Source organism: Momordica charantia (assembly GCF_013281855.1).
Source record: "Momordica charantia cultivar OHB3-1 chromosome 10 unlocalized genomic scaffold, Mcharantia_2.0 BLBB01000010.1, whole genome shotgun sequence".
Taxonomy (NCBI): Eukaryota; Viridiplantae; Streptophyta; class Magnoliopsida; order Cucurbitales; family Cucurbitaceae; genus Momordica; species Momordica charantia.
The window spans coordinates 9,993,616-10,003,092 of record NW_028275158.1 but is presented as its reverse complement, the minus strand read 5'-3'; the positions used below and the strand labels follow the sequence as shown (position 1 = coordinate 10,003,092).

General features: G+C 33.4%; 1 long non-coding RNA gene across 4 annotated transcripts; it reads left to right on the top strand.

The window, feature by feature from the left end:
* The first annotated feature begins 5,084 nt into the window (after nt 1-5,084).
* LOC111019013 (uncharacterized) lies at nt 5,085-9,265 on the top strand. 4 transcript variants are annotated; one of them, XR_015788365.1, is made up of 3 exons: nt 5,132-6,427; nt 6,812-6,966; nt 8,619-9,265. It is a non-coding gene; the product is annotated as an uncharacterized LOC111019013 (long non-coding RNA). The 4 variants fall into 4 exon arrangements; XR_002602485.2 differs by having other exon boundaries at nt 8,613-9,265; XR_015788364.1 differs by lacking the exon at nt 6,812-6,966 and having other exon boundaries at nt 5,085-6,427.
* The last annotated feature ends 212 nt before the right edge of the window (nt 9,266-9,477 follow it).

Here is a 9,477-nt window from a genome sequence, read left to right as displayed (position 1 = left end):
AACAAACACATTTTAAGCTAATTTCAACACTGTTAACAAACACATTTTCGAAAATCATAAGTTTGTCTACAATTGATAAGAATGTGACACTTATCTATAAGAAACTACACCTAGACACAAATTTTTGGATATGATAGATACAAATTTTTTGTTCAATCCATAAAGGATCTACATCCATTTTAGGTCATCCTCTATGTAATCAGTTTTAACAATTACAAAATATAAACAAAAGACCAGCAAACATTATTTTTGGAATCAACACACTTTCATAGCTTTTATGTAGTGCCTCAACAGAGAGCTAACAATCACAATAAGCACCTAAGATCTTTTTCTTCCCTTCAAATCACTCACACTAAACACTTATTTCACAAAAACAAAGACGCAAAAAGACAATATCAAACAGTTTTTAAATTCTCAAAATACTAAAGACTTTACCTAAATAAAACTGATTTAGGAACAACACAGATGTTGAACACTAACAAACAAAAACAATCTACTTATCTAAATCGTAATTGGCTATCTTTGCTGTAAGATAGCCAGAAAATCATCCAACTAGACTTTTAACTATATGCATGACACAAATATAAACAATAAGAACAATAAGTCTTAATTGACTATCTTTGCTGCAGGATAGCCACACAATTATCCAACTAAACTTTAAACCACACAATTATCCAACTAGACATTATACTATATGCATGACACATATAAACATTAGGGGTGTTCACGGTTTAGTTCGGTTCGGTTTGGAGGCCGAACCGAAACCAAAATCGATTTTTTTAAAAAAATTTCAAAATCGAACCGAACCGAAATACACATCAGAATTGAACCGTCGGTTTTGGTTCGATTCCTGTGGTTTCGGCCCTGGGTCTGCTAATGTGGGCCTGTGCTTTTGGGCTTATGGGCTTGAGTTTCCAATTTGTTTATTTAATGTTTTTTTCCTTATTTTGTTATTATGATAAACTTATTCATTTATTTTCAACTTTTTTTTTTCAAGTAATAACTGAATAATTATTAATTTAAAAATTCATTATTTCTAAAAGGTTTAAATATGTAATACAAAATATAGATATTTTATTTCAAACAAATATGTTTTTAATTCTAACATTAAACGTTAAAAATACAATTTCAATTATAACATTCATTCAAATTAAGAATATGTAAATAAAGGTTTAAATATGTAAGCTGTTTCGCTAGCCCCAAGTTCTAAATTAAGAATTCAAGATAACAAATAAAACACACAAATTATAAATATGGAAGATGGAATGTTCTAAATGTTAAATAAAATACATATTAATCCTTCTCTTTCTCCTTTGCAGCTTCCTCTAAATTAGTCTTGAACTCTACAAAATGATAATAATATTAATAATAATAATAAATAAATAAATAAAATAATAATTAACCATTATATATAATCATGTGTAAATAATAAGTATGGTTACTAACCTTCTTCGACGGAGGAAACATCTTCCAAATATGCAAGAAGATCAACACTGATTTCATGAGAACGTAACCAATTTTGTGTACATACAAGTGCCTCAACGGTGGTTGGAGCCAATGTAGATCGAAAAAGATCGATTATTCTCCCACTAGTACTGAATGCAGACTCAGAAGCAACTGTGGATACTGAAATAACTAAAATATCTCGTGCAATTTTACTAAGAACCTTGTATCTAGAAGAATTGCCCTTCCACCAATCTAAGATATCAAAATTCTCCTCACGCTTTACACGAGGCTCCAATAAATAAATATCCACCTTTGTATCCAAACTTTGAATATCATCATCCATATCATCAATACAACGAAAAGCATCTGAAGCAGACAAACATGACGAACTACTCCTTGAAGCAAACAAAGAAGATGAACTACTCCTTGTAGCAGACAAGCTATATCCATTAAATAATCCTCTCAAAACATCTCCCACCTTCCTCATTATGACACTTGCCACATCACCCCCTAATAATTGATTCAAACAGTAAACCAAAGATTTCATCTTATAACGAGGGTCTAAAACAAAAGCAACATACAATAAGTTATTCGATTTTTCACTACTCCCCCAATACTTATCATATTTGCTTTGCATTTTTGCCGTCATTTCACGAAGAAGTGCATTGTCATTTCCACTCTCACGTGAATACTGTCTTATACAATTTTGAATAACACTAATCTTATGGAAGACGGTATTGGAAGTAACATAAAGAGACCCTGAAAGCCTACACGTCACTTCATAAAATACAGATAAGAATTTGATAAATATCCGAGCAACTTCCCAATCTTTTTTAACCGTTTTATCCTCACTCATGTATGTTGTGTCATAGTCTTCTAACCTCTCAAATGGCTTTTCAATCTTTTCAGCTGCATCAAGCATCAAATATGTAGAGTTCCATCGAGTTGGAACATTGAGACATAACAAACTTTTACTAGTTATGTTCTCCTCTTCAATACACTTCCTAAATTTACTAAGTCGAGCAGAAGAAGATCTAACAAACCTAACAACATTTCGAATTTTAGCAACCGACTCATGCACATCTTTTATTCCATCACATACAATCAAATTAAAGATATGTGCACAACACCTAACATGTAAGAAGTCACCCTTCAACACCAATCATGATTAAAACGCTTAACTAGATAGGCAATGGCAGTATCATTTGATGAAGCGTTATCAACTGTCAATGTCAAAACCTTTTCAATCCCCCGTTGCTTCAAACATTTCTCAACTTCCCTTCCTATAGTCTCTCCTTTATGATTCTCAATCAGAGAAAAATTAATAATTCTTTTATGCAACTTCCAATTATTATCAATGAAGTGTGCAGTCGGAACCATATAATTAATATTTTGAATTGATGTCCAAGTATCGGTCGTAAGTGAGACCCTATACCCTTGTTCCACAAAAGTGTCCTTCAAACTTTGTTTCATACTAGCATATCACTAGTAGAAAAGTGGTCTTCCATGACAGTTGTGAACAGTAAAAATGTTTGGAGGAAAAAAAAAACTATCATAAATGATAGGGGTGCGTTTTTGGCGGGAAAAAACACTAATTTTCAGATTTTGTAAGTTTTATGACAGTTAAAAACTGTCACGAAAATCGAATTTTCAATGACAGTGAAAACCTGTCATGAAATGGTGGAGGCACGATTTTGGCGGGAAAAAGCAGCAATTTATGAAAATTTTCATGCTTTATGACATTTTGTAATTGTCAAGAAAAATAAAAAATTTTCAAGTATTCCATGACAATTACCTAGACCATCTTGAGAATGTATGACATACAAAAAGTGTCACAAGTGTTTTGAGCGCGTTTCATTTCAGTCGGAAAAACTGCAGCTTTATTAACGATATTAATTATTTCGGATTGTCCGGTTGCATCGAGTATAGATTTATGCTTAATAGTTTCCCCAAATACTCCATGAAACAAGTAGAAAATGGTATTTGGTATAGTGGTATGCTTATCGTGCGTAATTGTACCATTTCTCTCTTCGGTCCCGAGTGCTTAATGATTATGCTAAACGTAGTTTTTATGTTAATGATTTTTTCATTCTTATGGAATGAGTAATATTCAGTGTAACGCCCCGGCGTTTAGAGTAGTGCGACCCTCGAACTTTCGTGGACGAAAGATTTTTTAAGGTAGGTAGTCTGTAACGCCCCGCGTTCTCTGGCTAATTTATTTTAAGCTTTAGATTTGTGCTTTTGGATTTCTCCCTTTTCGTTAAGTGAAATTCTTGGATCTTCTTATTTTGGAGTTTCAATTTTGGGAAAATTATAATCAAGTTTATTTTCGTTGGATTAAGATAGATTAAGTTTCGAATTTTGAGAAGAGATTTTTAATTAAATCTTATTTTAAGAATTTAGAAATTTAATTTCCCTTTTGGATTTTGTTATTGGGGTTCAAGCTTAAGTTAATCTCTTAATTTATTTTCCCAAATCCTTTTTTAAGTCGGTTTTATTTTGAAGAAAAGGATTAAGAAAAATCTCTACTCTTCTGAAAGGGCTTAGTCTATTCTTATTATCTGTTTCGATTTATTTGGACCCAATCATTTTTTATAAAAGAAAAGAAAATTTAAGGAAAAAAAAAGAACACAAAAGAAAAAGAAAAGTTGCTCTGCTACCTTTTTGAAGTCGGGTTTTCATTCATCTCAATAGAAGCTCAGCTTTTCATAATAAAAAAACTACCCCTTTACCATGTGTAACTGTTGAAAGCGAGGAAAGTTGCTTTGCTACCTTCATAATACCGTGAATTTCTTGAAGTATTGTACACATTGCACCCAACTGCAGAATTGGCTCATGATCCTTTGTTCTGTATTTTATGTAGGTATGATTATTCTGGCTATGGACAATCAATTGGAAAGGTACGGTGTTGTTTCTCCATTCGTTCCAGTTTGTAAATTTATTTTAGTATTGTCTACTAAATATCTATTTATTTTGGATGTTTCTTTCTAAGGAAGTAACAAGTAATGAGTTAATGTCATGATGTAGTTGTGCTTTGATATTTATAATTTTATAGATTCATTTTCCATGTTTTGGTGCTCACTTATTTTAAGACTATTAGCTAATCCTACTTCTCATCCCTTTTAAATGCTTAATGAGACTGTTGGTTTGTTCCTCTAGTGAAGTGGATATAAAAATTTGTTTATGTTTCGACTTATAATAATAAATAGTTAATATTTTGTGTGTTCACTGTTAAATATAATTTTTTGATTAGATTGTTTTCTTTCAACTCTAATACATTCTAAAGTCTGGACTAATAGGTTTGAGTATGTAACTGAGCGTATAGCTGTTTTGCACATGAACTTCATGAAAATGAGTTCATTCCCTTTGCGCTTATTTCAATTGTATATTCACATTATTATCTCGTATAACATATATTTGTACAGGACGTTGCCAGTAGAATTTAGCCATTCACTTGAATTTCCCTATCTTATTTTAGTTTGGGTTGTCATGGTTTTTGTCGTGAGTTTTACTTTTATCACTGAAGTGTATTTTTGGGCTTTCGTTTTAGACCGTTAGTTTTTAGTCGGGGTCCTTCTTTTAAAATTGAGAATTGAGCTTTTTAGTTTTCAAACAAATTAAGAGGGCCTTCTTTTAAATTTAGAATTTGAGTTTTAGTTTTAAAAACAAAATTAAAAGGAAATAATATTAAAAAAAAAACCCTAAGTGTATCTGTCCCTCTTCCTTGTACGCGTGAACCACCCTCTCCCCCCAAATCTCCTTCTTCTTCGTTTCCCCTTCCAATCGCCAGCCGCATCAACTCTGGCGACCTCTCACTCCAACGACCAACGACGTTCCACAGCGGCATAACTGGTAGAGCACCAGAACGAGATTAGAGCCCTGACGACAGCGCGACTTCGACTTTATGTTTTCTTACCAGATTCGACGGTCTCGATGGTGGCTTCCCCTTTCCGATGATCGCCTTCCTCCGAGAATCTAGATCCGACGCTCTTCCACGAACTGAGCGGCTGACGACCCGATTGGTTTGTCTTCCATGGCAACGCAGTTCTCTGACAACCCAGATCCGGCGACGCGCGACTTCTTCGGCCGGTAGTGACTACCGTGTGGCGCCCAACATCGAGAATCCCAACTCACCCATGTTTTTCGAATGCCTGAGCTTAACCTGACACCCTCTGGCGGCCAGCGGCGGTTCTGGCATGATATTCGTTCCCTCCGACGATCGCCAACATTCCATGAGCATAAAATTTCTCTACAGCACCCCTCTCCGACGCTAACAACAACGTTTGGTGACTCTCGACACTTACCCACGCACAAAAGAAGCCATGATACCCGCAGATTGTTAGCATTAGTTATTCAAGCCCCAACACTTTTGCCATCGTTTCGGCAAGGTTTGGTGGGTAACGACCCTTGAATACCCTTTTAGATTCAACTTTAGTTGTCATTTGTAACATGCTGATTTTACCTTGTTTCCAAGGTTTCAATCTGACTCAAGAAGTTAGGAGCGTTTAGGTGAGTTGTAAGTAGTTTTTTACTTGAGGGATTGTTTGTTGTGTGATGCTATGAATGGATTGTTTGCTTGTGTGCCTATAAGTGTTATTGCATGATTGCTTGCGGTTGTTACTAGTTTATACACATTGCTGTTGTTATATTGTGAGTTGGATGTGTTTTGACTGTTATGAAAATTTATTGAAGTGTTGGATGTGTTTCTAGGTCTGTTAATCATATTATTGTATTGTTGTGTTCACAAAAGCACACTGAGTTTTTGTGAGAATGGCTATATTGTGCGAGCATGTTGACATATTATTTTCGTTGTTAGAATGTTGTTTATGTACTAGAATCGTGCTGGACTATTATGAGCTGAACATTGATTTGTATGTTGCATGTTGAATTAATTATGAGTGAATATAGCATTCTTGATCAAGCTCTTCCCAGACCTAGACGAATGGATGGAAAATTTGAGTTCTCAAATCTAAATGAGGAGGTATGTAACTGTGTTAAACATCCTGGCTCAACTATTTACTCTCTTGCATTTTGAAGTTGGGGCTTTAGCTGGATTTTTTCTCAAGATATTTTTGTTGAAATATGGAATCAAAACTTATTTTTATGAATAATATGTTTGATCAAGCTTAAATAGAATTGAGTTTTTGTAGCGGTAGAGTATGCATTCTATTGAGTTCCAGTTATTCTAGCTTGGTAAGAGATAATTCTTGTAGGTTCTTCTTTAGTGAGCTTTTTCTGTTGCTCTTGTATCTATGCATTTGGTAGAAAGCTATCATTTGAAAGTCATAAAATCCAAAAAAGAATAAGTAACTATGTCTTTTCTTGTTATTATATTTGCTTCCTTGAGCTTGTGGTCGTTCTTTAGGAGTTTGAAACAACTACTTAAAAGTAGAAGTTGGAGATAGAGGAACTTTTTAGCACGACACAAAGAACTACTATTATATGTGAGTTAGGTTACACATTCACCCATCGCATCCCTTGTTTAGAAAGGATATAAAGTTGGACCTTCACTATGCCCAGGTTGGTTTACGGCCTTATCTTTATTTTTTACTTGAAATTTCAGCTTTACATTTATATATGTGTGGTTTGATGTTATAGATAAGAGTTAATGATCAGGTTAGTTTGAGTTTACATATGAGTTCATTTTCACATAATATATAATTTTCTCTTATTCATTTAGCTAACTGGATATTGTTTTCTTCTTTATTTATTGCACGAACTTAAAACAGTTAAAAACCATGATTGCGACTAATTGATTTATGGACTTTGTTGGGTTAGTACGTGAAACATATATATGTTAGTTAGATATTGACATTTGACTCCCTCCAAATTACATATCGTGGGATGATTTAGATATTTGTATAAGATTGATATTTGTTGTGAGTATTTCAAATATGTATATCTATGTAATTGTCATTCTTGTTAAATTTAAAGTCTAGGTGGATAATTGTGTGGCTATTCTGCAGCAAAGAAGCCAATTAAGACTTAATGTTTATATGTGTCATGCATATATAGTATAAAGTCTAGTTGGATAATTGTGTGATTTAGGATATTCGTAGTAAGTAGTCTTTTTATCTCTCTTGGCTAAATTAAGCTTCTTGTTAATTATTCTAAAATATTGATCTTGTTGTTGGATGCATTGTGAATGATATACTGAATATAGTAACTTTAAATGTATTTATGTCTTGTTGATGGAAGTTGTGTTAAATGTTCTGTTATTGAGAGTGAATATGTATATGGCATGATATAGTGTTGAGGTTTAGTATTTGGGTTGAACTATTGGGAGTATATTGTTGGATATATTACTCGATTATGGATAGTTATGTTAGTTGTTGTATTTATGAAGGCATATTGAATTTTTGTGAGATTTATTATATAGTGAAAGCAAATGACATTGTTTCATGATTAGTATGTTTGTCTGCTATTATGATTGCATGCTGAATTTTAATTGTGAACTGAATGCTACATAGGTCATGACTTGGAAAGCATGTATATTTTATTATTGTTAGTCTTTTGGACGGTTGAGTAAACCTTCGAAAAAAGATTTATCGAATGTTTATTTTATACTTTTTCAAAGGTTGTGACTTTGAAAATACTTAATTTTCTTGTAGTGCTTGTTGGTTCTTTATCATGTTCTAAGTGCATCATTTAGCATTTGGGTGACCGGTTTCAATGTTAATTTTTTCATGATTTGTTTTATGTAGAATGCTAGAATGCTAACATTTACAGAATACTTGGTGAAACTAGAATGCTAACATTTACTCACTTGTGATTGGTTTTATATAGTGTTTATATTTGTGCTATGCGTATAGTTTAAGTCTAGTTGGATAATTGTGTGGCTATCCTACAACAAAGATAGTCAATTAAGACTTAGTGTTTATGTGTCATGCATATAAGTTTAGTTGGATAATTGTGCGGTTTAAAGTTTAGTTAGATAATTGTGTGGCTATCCTGTAGCAAAGATAGTCAAAGACTTAGTGTTTATATTTGTGTCATGCATATAGTTTAAAATTTAGTTGGATAATTGTGTGGTTATCATACAGAAAAGATAGTCAATTAAGACTTAGGGGTTATATGTGTCATTCCATAATGCATGTTGGAGTTAGAAAGAAAATTTGGGAGTTAATATTAATATTTTCTTAATTGTTCGTTTTATTTTGTTGAAGGAGTAGCTTGTGGGAGCAACATTTTGAGGAGAATGTATAGGGAAGAGTTTCGGCATACTTTCGACATGTACGAGGTTGATGTAATGTGAATATAGTTCGTTGGGCATTCTCTTATTGTAGTCCTAGACTTATTGTGACGCCCGAGAGGAGGGGTACATGAATAAACCGATACCACATCCGAATGAGAGGGATCCTGAGATTATTGAAGAATGATCAAGAAAGGATTAAAAAGAATTGAGTCACTACCTATACAAACAAGGTGCACCTTCCTTTTCGGTGGCTCAATCGTAAGAACTTCAAAGTTAAGCGTGCTTGGCTTGGAGCAATCTTAGGTTGGGTGACCTCCTAGTTGCTTTACTAGGAAGCATGTGAGTGAGGACAAAACATGCTGGAAGGACTCGTGTTGGTCTGTAGGGGCAGTCTATGCTCTTCTAAGTGGCTTCGAACTTGATGGTGGCGCAGCCAGGTCACAGGGGAATGCCGGGGCAGAGAGGTGCCGAAATCGGATTCCGAATCCTGGGCCTGGGGCGTTACACTTATAGTATAGTATTTGTACAAAATATCATAATGTACAAATTTGATCAGACTTTGATCTTATTATATGCAACTTTGTTACATTTTATAATTTATAGATATAGAGAATTTCTTTTAAACGTGTACAGTGTTATTAAAATGTATTTCATGGATGTTATGACATTGTCATATATAAAATTTTATTGACATTATAAACCTTTATTAAACACAAATTGTGACATAAAAAACTATCACAATTAATCAATTGTCATATATAAAGTTTTCGTGATAGTTAAAATTGTCAATATAAATATTTTAATGACAGTTAAAAATTGTCAATATAAGGATTTTT